Genomic DNA, 9,195 nt, shown 5'->3' with positions numbered 1-9,195 from the left:
AAAAAAGCTTTTAAATGAGACCAAGATCATGTATATGGGTTAAAGAATAACAAAATACTGGCCATTTGAAACTCGAAAATCCTCACTTTATTTGGTCCCATGTTTTCCATTAAAATTCAAGAAAATGTGTGACCGAATCATGAAAATTATGACTTTTTAGCTATAACTTTGTAAATTTTTAAGATATTGACCTGAATCTTTCAGGATAAGCTGTTTGCCATATCCTCTACATATTCTACTTCTGAAAAGTCAGATATATTAAAAAACAAACCACTAATTACACCAAATAACACTCTTTATTCAGTCTATATACACAGACATCTACTACATGGCTATACGGCTGCGTCCCATTCTTTACCATTCAAGCAGATTTTGGTAGAGGTAAAACCACCTGTGGTAGTCGTTCAAATTTATTAAAATTTCGTTCACTTGTAGTTTAGCAACTAAACTAAATGTCTTTACAATTTCAAGAATGTCTTTACTCAACTTCAGTAAAAACAGCGATGATTTTACAAACAACAGACTTTGGCGAGCTCGCACGGCCAGTAGGTAAACATAAAAGGTGGTGACTGAAAACGAGAAGGTACCTATGCTTCTTCCGGTGATGTTAAGAATTAAAACTCAGAAATTTCACCATCAACAAACCAACAGAAACATTATTTTCCACAACACCGCGCGCCGCCTGAGAAAATCTTGAGTTTCGTTGAGCAGAACCAAAAAGTCAGCCGCGACAGCGGAGTTAGCAACATACCTATTTATATGTCGTCCCTTCGGAAGGTTTTCAACGCACCCTGTGTATATAGACTGTTTATTTAGACCCGCGTGCGGTACGGTGACGCGATTATGCGTCTGAGCGGAATTTAACGTCTCTGTTTGTTTAATGGTTTGACCCCCAGACCGCATACTTCCATACTATATAGTAGGCGAAGAGCACTACTTATCGTGCTCTTTGCCTGCTATATAGTTTGGAAGTAGGCGGTTTGGGACGCAGCGATAATAAGAGAGTTACGACACTCACATAGACGTCCGTTGTAAAGAATGGAATGCGGAAGTAACAGCGTGTCATGTAGTGAACCATTGTTCCAAACGCAGCACTGAAGCCCATTCATTTCAATGGCACCTGCTGGTAAATCGATGAAATTACAGTTTCTCTTTACATTTTCGGACACTCCATGAATATAGTCAACAGTGATTTTGATAACTCTGCTGTAGGTAATTGTTAATAATAACTAGTAAACTTTTTATATTTTAATGAGTTGTGTATAATGTTTGAATAATATAGATTTAATGGTTTAATATTTTATTACTGGTGGCCATCTAGTTTAATATATACTTATCATATCTTTTTTATCTAATACGAGTAACACTAGGGGGCAACAGCAAGAAGCTAAATGCCTTATAAACAAAGTCACACTGCTTCACAATGCTGCTATGTGTTTCATTGTGTTTGGTAGGTAATACGAGTGATGTATCCTCAAAAATCATGTATAATTCTATTAACATTTAATGTGTTTTATAAAAATAATTGAAGGGATGGTTCACTTTGGGATTAAGATTCTGTCATCTTCATGTTGTTCTCAACCTGTATTCTGTTTTTTTCTGATGAACACAAAAGAAGATATTTTGAGAAATGATGGTAAACACACAGCAGTAAGTGACCATTGACTTCCATAGTAGGAAAAAATATTTTGGAAGTATTGTGATAAATGACTAAGAAAATATTTTGATAAATGATGGTAAGCACACAGTTGACGGTACCCATTAAATTCCATCATATTTTTTTATTCCTACTATGGAGGTCTGTGGTCACTTACTGCTGCTGTGTGTTTGCCATCATTTCTCGGGGTGTGTTCTTTTGTGTTCGTCAGAAGAGAGAAATTCATGCAGGTTTACAACAACATGAGGATCAGTAAATGATGACAGAGTTTTGATTTTGAAGTGAACTATCCCTTTAAATATGAATTTAGTGTGTTTCTGTTATGTTTCACTGTTACAAATAATCATCTGCAATCTTTTTTTAATATAGATTTTAATATAGTAAAGTACATCATATCTTTTTTGTCTGGCGGTGCAGTTTGCTCTACTTTGCTCTGTTGTTTATGTGTTTTCTGTGGGTATTGACCATATTTATATAGGCCTATATATATATAGACCTTTTGCGTGTTTGCAAACAGAGATGAACTTTTTTGCCCAACTGGTGGCAGTAGTGACTGTTCTGCATTAGAAGTGTTTTAGCATTAAACTGTGATTTTTATGGATCCGAAGTCTGTTTCCCCATATTTCTCTTAAGTGTAATGTTTCTTATGACATTTTCACCAAGTTACGTTTATTTTTAAAATAAATTAAAAGTTTTAATGGCTTGGCTACTGATATGTGTGTGTGCATGTATGTAATGTATATGTATTGTTCTTTATTAGTAAATCAATTATTTTTACAGTATGAATCGCTAAAGTACTTATAAGAGCAATACTATTATGTATTCTGTATAATATCATTAATTAAATATTTCATAATTTTCCTGTTTTCAATTTCTTCCTTATATTTATAGCCTACGTGTTTGTTCTAAAACGTGTGTGTGTGTGTGTGTGTGTGTGTGTGTGTGATGCTTATTTATTAGTAAACATCATAATTTAGAACAAACAGGAAGAAGACATAGGCTAAGATATAAGGTAAAAAGAAGTAATAGAAAATGAAAAAATATGAAAACTTTAATAAATGGAAATATTATTGATATTATGAACTCATTCAAATCTTTAATCTTTCTAAATAAATTATAAACGTAACGTGATGAAACACCGGATATCAGAACACCGGATATCTTCTCTAATTATTTTCTATTCAAATTATTAAAAGATTTCCAGATGATTTCATCACTCAAGTCTGTCCGATTAAGGGCTTATTGCAAACATAAACACCTAAGTTTGTCTTCAAATGGTGTCGACGACGGTCTATTTTGGCATTCCTATTCTGACAGTCAACAGCACAACAAGTTGTATTGTTCGTTTCACTCGTGTCTCATTCATTTCCACTGTTTTTCTGCCACCACACACTGCCACACCATAAATATAAGAGTGTTTTTTTAACATTCTATAGTTATATATGGATGTGGTCAATACTTACAGAAAACATATAAACAAACAACAGAGCAGAGTGGAGCAAACTGTGCCGTTAAAGCTGTAACAAAAAAGATATGATGTGTATATATTTAAACGCTTAATAAATTTTTAAATCAATCAATTTGTCTCTGTTCACATTAGTTAATGCACAATACATTATCAAATATTATTAATGTTGTAAATGTTCATTGTTAGCTAAGGCATTAACAAATGTTAAGGAATAAACCTTTATAGTAAAGTGTTACTAAACTTTCTTTCACCATTTCCTTCACAATGTCTACTTATTTCTATGACTAACAGATTTCGTTACATGTGTCTTTTTTACAGGCTCTACCATTGCTTGTAAGCTGGATTGGGTAAAATGGATAATCTTACAGGATGTACAGATACAAGTCATGTATTTTTTCGAATACAATATTAAATGCTGTCACGTGTAAAAGTAATGTGGCTAATCACTTTTTATTTGTAGTTTACTTGAGTGTCCTTGCACTTTTCAGGAGTTAGGGCAGATGTGGAGGCACAACCCGTGATACCAGATACACACCAAACACATTATCGGTAAGTTTGTACTTTACCACTACAGTTTCAGTTACAGTTACACAATTCCCACACACAACACGGTCACACGACCACACAGAATAAAAGATTGTATTCAAATCAGTAACAATTGTACTTTCTGTTCAGGACATTCAATCATTACATGATCCATGTGGATGCTGTCCATTGAGGAAAGAGTTTGTTTAGAGGTAAGTGAATCTTCTGTATTTTAATGTAATTAGGTGTGGAACAGTAGAATAAGAGCAAAAGGTTTCAGAATAGGAGTAAATTCAGGGCTGAGTTTAGTTTTTTAAGAATATTTTTCTATCTTATATTTGTTGACTTAATGTTTATAATATTTCTAACAGGTTTCTGGACAGAATTAATCCCAAAGATGGGAAAAAACGCACATCCAAATTAGGAGCAATAAAAAGACAAGGAATTTGATGCAGAGAAAAGCTGTGGCCATTAACCCCCATGTGAACAGCTTCATGCAGTCCCTGATGGACGACTTCAAACTAAAGGCCAGTGGTCTGTCTGCCACAGTTTAATGCATTTATTTTCAGTGGTCAATGAAATTCAAATAAAATATTTAAAACTATGGGCAAGTGTTCTTTTTACCACAGGGAAATGTTACCTTTTAGTCGATGATGGACTTTAAACTGAAAACTTCAAACTATATGGACCAGTGTTCTAATTGCCAAAGTAAAATTTGTTACAGGAGGGGCCTCCAAACTTGTTTATACTTGTTGATTTTATTTTATTTAACTTGTTTTTATGTTTATTATTGTTTAAAATCTTGTTTTAACATGTTTTGTTTCAATTAAATGTTTTTTAAATAAAAATTTTAATACAAACATTGCTTGGATTGCCTTTGAATTTATAATGTCATGTCATGGATAGCATTTTTACCATATTAATAACTATAGATTTAAACCTAAATATCTAGCTATAATATATATATTATCCTATTAACTGTAATAAGTAATAATTAGTATTTATGGGTCAATATAGACATTACAGTAAATTACCGTACTGTACCGTACAGTAAATATTGTAAAAATACAGTAAAGTACTGCTTTATAACTAGACAGTACTAGTTTGTATACTGTAAAACTGTATTACAGTACAGTACAGTAAAACCAAAATACAGTAACTTACTGGCAACCGTGCTGCCAGTACCGTACTGTAAAAATACAGGAAAATCATTAACAGTGTACCACCATCTTGGCTCCCCTGAGCGTAATTATAATTTTTAATTTTTATAAAAAAAAAATTATAAATGACGGAACTTGAACACACGTACGTGAGGCTGGCAAAAGTAGACATTTGTTTGTAAACATTAACGTTAAGTCAACAGCCTTTTATCTCGCATCTTTCAAATATTTTTTACGTATTAATATTTTGTTAATAATACATTGGTTTATTGTTGTTTTTAGTGGCAATGGTAACTTTTATCCATTATAATTATTACTTTTATAATATATTTTTTATAAAAGTAGTAATTTTATTATAAATACATTTATTATTAAATCTATGTGGCCATTCCCCTCTTTATGCACAATGTCTTTGTAACTGCACTATTGTTTTTATAAATATGTTGAATATTGTAAGTTTTGTACATTGTATATATAATGTAAAGGATAGATTATAGTTTAGATTATTGCAATATATTTATATGTGCAAGTCAGATAACCTAGTAGCCAAGTAGGGGTACGTTTATTTTGATTAAGTTGATTGTGTGAGTTTCATCAGACACACGGATGTGGCCACCGTCATGCGTCTGGACAGAACTTAACTTCCAGTCTCTGTTTTGTTTATGGCTGGTGGCTAAACTGACCTCTGGAACAGATATCTTGTTAAAAATAGCAAATATTTTGCTTTCCTGTAAAACGGGGATCATCGACCACTCACCGCTATGTGTGAAGGAAGGTTTGGCAGCCGATCTGTTAAAATTGTATACATTAATACAGTAACATTAGCTCGGAGTAGTTTTGATACACTTTAGCTATGATTAAGGTAATCTACTTGTTATTTTGCTTGTTATCAGAAATAAACTACACTATTGTTATTGATTTTTTGTGATACGTTTATTCCAAGAAAGCCGTTTGTTTATGTTGTTACTGCTGAAACCGTCTGTGTTGTTTCCTCATGTCACTATTTGTAACACCATGGTCCTGAGAGATACAACATTTTGTTCCACTGTATGTCCTCACATATATGACAATAAAAGCTTACTTAATTGAAATCTCACTATGGCGAGAGGGGCACATTTACAGTAGAGACAAAGAGGCAACGGCTTCATCATTATATCATAGGCCAGTGGTTCTCAATCTCAACTCCAGTCCTCGGGATCCACTGCTCTGCCATTTTGGATGTCTCTCATATCTGACACACTCAGTTCAGTTCATGGAATCTATCCTAACGAGTTGATGATCTTTATCAGGTGTGTTAAATAAGGGAGACATGCACAATATGCAGAGCAGTGGGTCCCGAGGACTGGAGTTGAGAACCACTGTCATAGGCTATACAAAGGTTATATATAAGTCACCAGTTATTCTGCAGTTTAGTTGAGTTAAAATAGCTCCTTCTCACAAACTTTATACACTCACATAAGTCATTCTGCAATAGAAAGGTAACGTTTCAATTTGTCGGAAATCTCACATTATTCTGTGGATTGTCTGTTTAAATCAATAGACTTTAAAAACACATTTGATTAAAACAAGTTTTATTTGATGTGTCCTGTTGTCTCTTGTGATGGGAATTAAATGTGCTTTTGTACACTTCGTCTTTTCCAAAATATTTGAACTGACCCATCTGCAGGAGGAGGTGCCGGAGGAGGTGCCTGCTGGGCATGCAGACTGCACATATTCAAGCATAAAAATTACTGTTAAACAAAAAAACTGCAAATTCTAATAGCACAAAAGCTGAAACAGAAATAATTAGCAAAACTTACTGATTCTCACTCTCGCATCCTGCCAGTCTGGCTTTCTTGGGGCTAACCTCCACTCCCTGAACAGATTAAATTAATGTATATTAAAGGACTTTTAAATTGAAACAAATTTTTCTTAGGGTTCTGTTATAAATCTACCTGCGAGAAAGGAGCAGAGTGCTTCCTCGAGACGCGCAGGGGTGGAGGTCGCAAGAAAATTACCTGCCCGACAGGCGGAGCATGAGGAGGTGAACATCTATAAATACATAAAAGAGTACGGTAATAAACATTTCTAGAAACATTCAAGCAGGGAAAATATGTGTTTAAGAAACAAAACTGACAATTCTAATAGCATAAAGGTTAAAGGACAAGTTCGGTATTTTACACTTAAAACCCTGTTTTCAGATTGTTTATGGTGAAAGAGAACGCTTTTGACTGAAATTTCAACATATGCGGCTGCCCCGAGAATCTCCGGGTGCCCGTTGTTTCACCTCCCACCTTTACAATGGGTTTATAGGTGCACTGGAACAATCCCTCCCAAAACGCACCAAACTTCCGTCTACAAAGACGCGAAACCCACCGAGTGGTCAGGGGCGTTCACCGATAGGCCCACACAAAAATCGCCGCAAAAGATGCCCTCCAACAGCTGTTTTAGCATTCGTTGTTAACTTGTGGACCTTTTTTTTTCAAACCCCTCACACCCATATATTCTTCCGCTTAGAGCTTGAATAATAGACACTCCAGCCCAGGTGGTGGCGATAATCCGCCTTTGCCAATTGCAAGAATAGAAACAAAGTTCCCGGTGCGGAGTAATACCGTACCTCACAGCACATCTAATACAAGTCAATGGAGTTGGACAAAACTACGATAAAACCTGTTGGAATGCGTAATTTGCAGCGATTTTTGTGTGAGCATACCAGTAAACACCCCTGACCACTCGGTGAGTTTCACGTCTTGGTAAACAAAAGTTTAATGCATTTTAGGAAGGATTGTTCCAGTGCACCATTAAACCCATTGTAGAGCTGGGAGGTGAAACACAAACACCCGAAAATTCTCGGGGCAGCCGCATATGTCGAAATTTCAGTCAAAACCGTTCTATTTCACCATAAACAATCTGAAAACAGGGCTTTAAGTGTAAAATACCGAACTTGTCCTTTAAGGCTGAAACAGAAATAATTAGCAAAACTTACTGATTTTCACTCCTGCATCCTGCCAGTCTGGCCCTCTTCGGCCTAACCTCCACATCCCGCTCTTCCCCTAATTGAAGCTGTAATTAAAACAAACAGATTTAATCCATGTATATTAAAGGATTTTTAAAATGAAATTGAAATTTTTTTCTCAGGGCTCTGTTATAAATCTACCTGTGTGGGGGCAGCTCTGCGCTTCCTAGGGGAAGGCAGGAGTGGAGCCGCCTTCAGGACAGGCAAATCGTGAGGAGGTGAAGATCTATAAATACATAGAAATGTACGGTAAGAAACCTTTTTGGAAATATTCAAGCACTAAAAAAAGTCAAAATGAAACACAGCTAAATGTAATATTACAAAGATTAATGCAAAAAATGCAGAGACGCTTTTAAACTGTCTATGAATAAATACAAATTTACTGTAAAAAATGTTTCTGCAAACAAACTACTGTTAATGTTAAAGAAGCCCATGTAATATTTAAAAGGTAAAGACGAAAAATGGAGAGACGTTGTTAAACTTACTGAGGTATAGAGTTATAATCAACTTCCATATCCTCAAAAACATCTTCATTATTTTGCTGTAAATAAAACAAACAGTAATTTAAAACATGAATATAAAACTTTTTTTTACAATAAAATTGGCAATACTTGTGTTTATGGCTCTGATTAAAATGTACCTGTACCTGGGCAGACATTGGTGAGGGGAGGGCCGCAACCCGAGGCTCCTCAGGGACTGGAGCAGACACAGGAGCAGGTGAGGGGAGGTTCTCCATTGGAAAGTCCTCTTGATCTAAATCAGATGGACTTGCAAATACGGTGGGAAACCTAGAAACATATGTAAAAACTGTAAGTACTGGTTCTGCAAATGTTTAAGAATCAAGCAGCTGCTGTTTATTATTGTTTTTAAAAACAACCACAGTTTAAACTATAAAGATGACCTATTGCGTTTAACATTAATTGGTAGAATACATTTATTAATACATTAATTCAAAACGGTTCTATTTCACAATAAACAATCTGAAAACAGGGCTTTAAGTGTAAAATACCAAACTTGTCCTTTAAGGCTGAAACAGAAATAATTAGCAAAACTTACTGATTTTCACTCCCGCATCCTGCCAGTCTGGCCCTCTTCGGCCTTACATCCACATCCCGCTCTTCCCCTAATTGAAGCTGTAATTAAAACAAACAGATTTAATCCATGTATATTAAAGGATTTTTAAAATGAAATTGAAATTTTTTTTTCTCAGGGCTCTGTTATAAATCTACCTGTGTGGGGCCAGCTCTGCGCTTCCTAGGGGAAGGCAGGAGTGGAGCCGCCTGCCGGACAGGCAAATCGTGAGGAGGTGAAGATCTATAAATACATAGAAATGTACGGTAAGAAACCTTTTTGGAAATAAACAAACTACTGTTAATGTTAAAGAAGCCCA

The 9,195-nt window shown here is 35.1% G+C and overlaps 2 long non-coding RNA genes across 2 annotated transcripts; one reads left to right on the top strand and one right to left on the bottom strand.

Annotated features, from left to right (window-relative positions):
- The first annotated feature begins 3,144 nt into the window (after window positions 1-3,144).
- On the top strand, window positions 3,145-4,481 carry LOC141350327 (uncharacterized). Its single transcript, XR_012358417.1, has 3 exons — window positions 3,145-3,674; window positions 3,801-3,862; window positions 4,022-4,481. It is a non-coding gene; the product is annotated as an uncharacterized lncRNA (long non-coding RNA).
- A 1,883-nt stretch (window positions 4,482-6,364) lies between these two features.
- On the bottom strand, window positions 6,365-7,856 carry LOC141350326 (uncharacterized). The gene is made up of 4 exons (XR_012358416.1): window positions 7,776-7,856; window positions 6,745-6,841; window positions 6,610-6,665; window positions 6,365-6,514 (listed from the first exon to the last, which is right to left on the bottom strand). It is a non-coding gene; the product is annotated as an uncharacterized lncRNA (long non-coding RNA).
- Window positions 7,857-9,195: the final 1,339 nt, after the last annotated feature.

This window comes from Misgurnus anguillicaudatus, chromosome 18 (genome assembly GCF_027580225.2).
Source record: "Misgurnus anguillicaudatus chromosome 18, ASM2758022v2, whole genome shotgun sequence".
NCBI lineage: Eukaryota > Metazoa > Chordata > Actinopteri > Cypriniformes > Cobitidae > Misgurnus > Misgurnus anguillicaudatus.
This window is presented reverse-complemented; position numbering and strand designations above follow the sequence as displayed.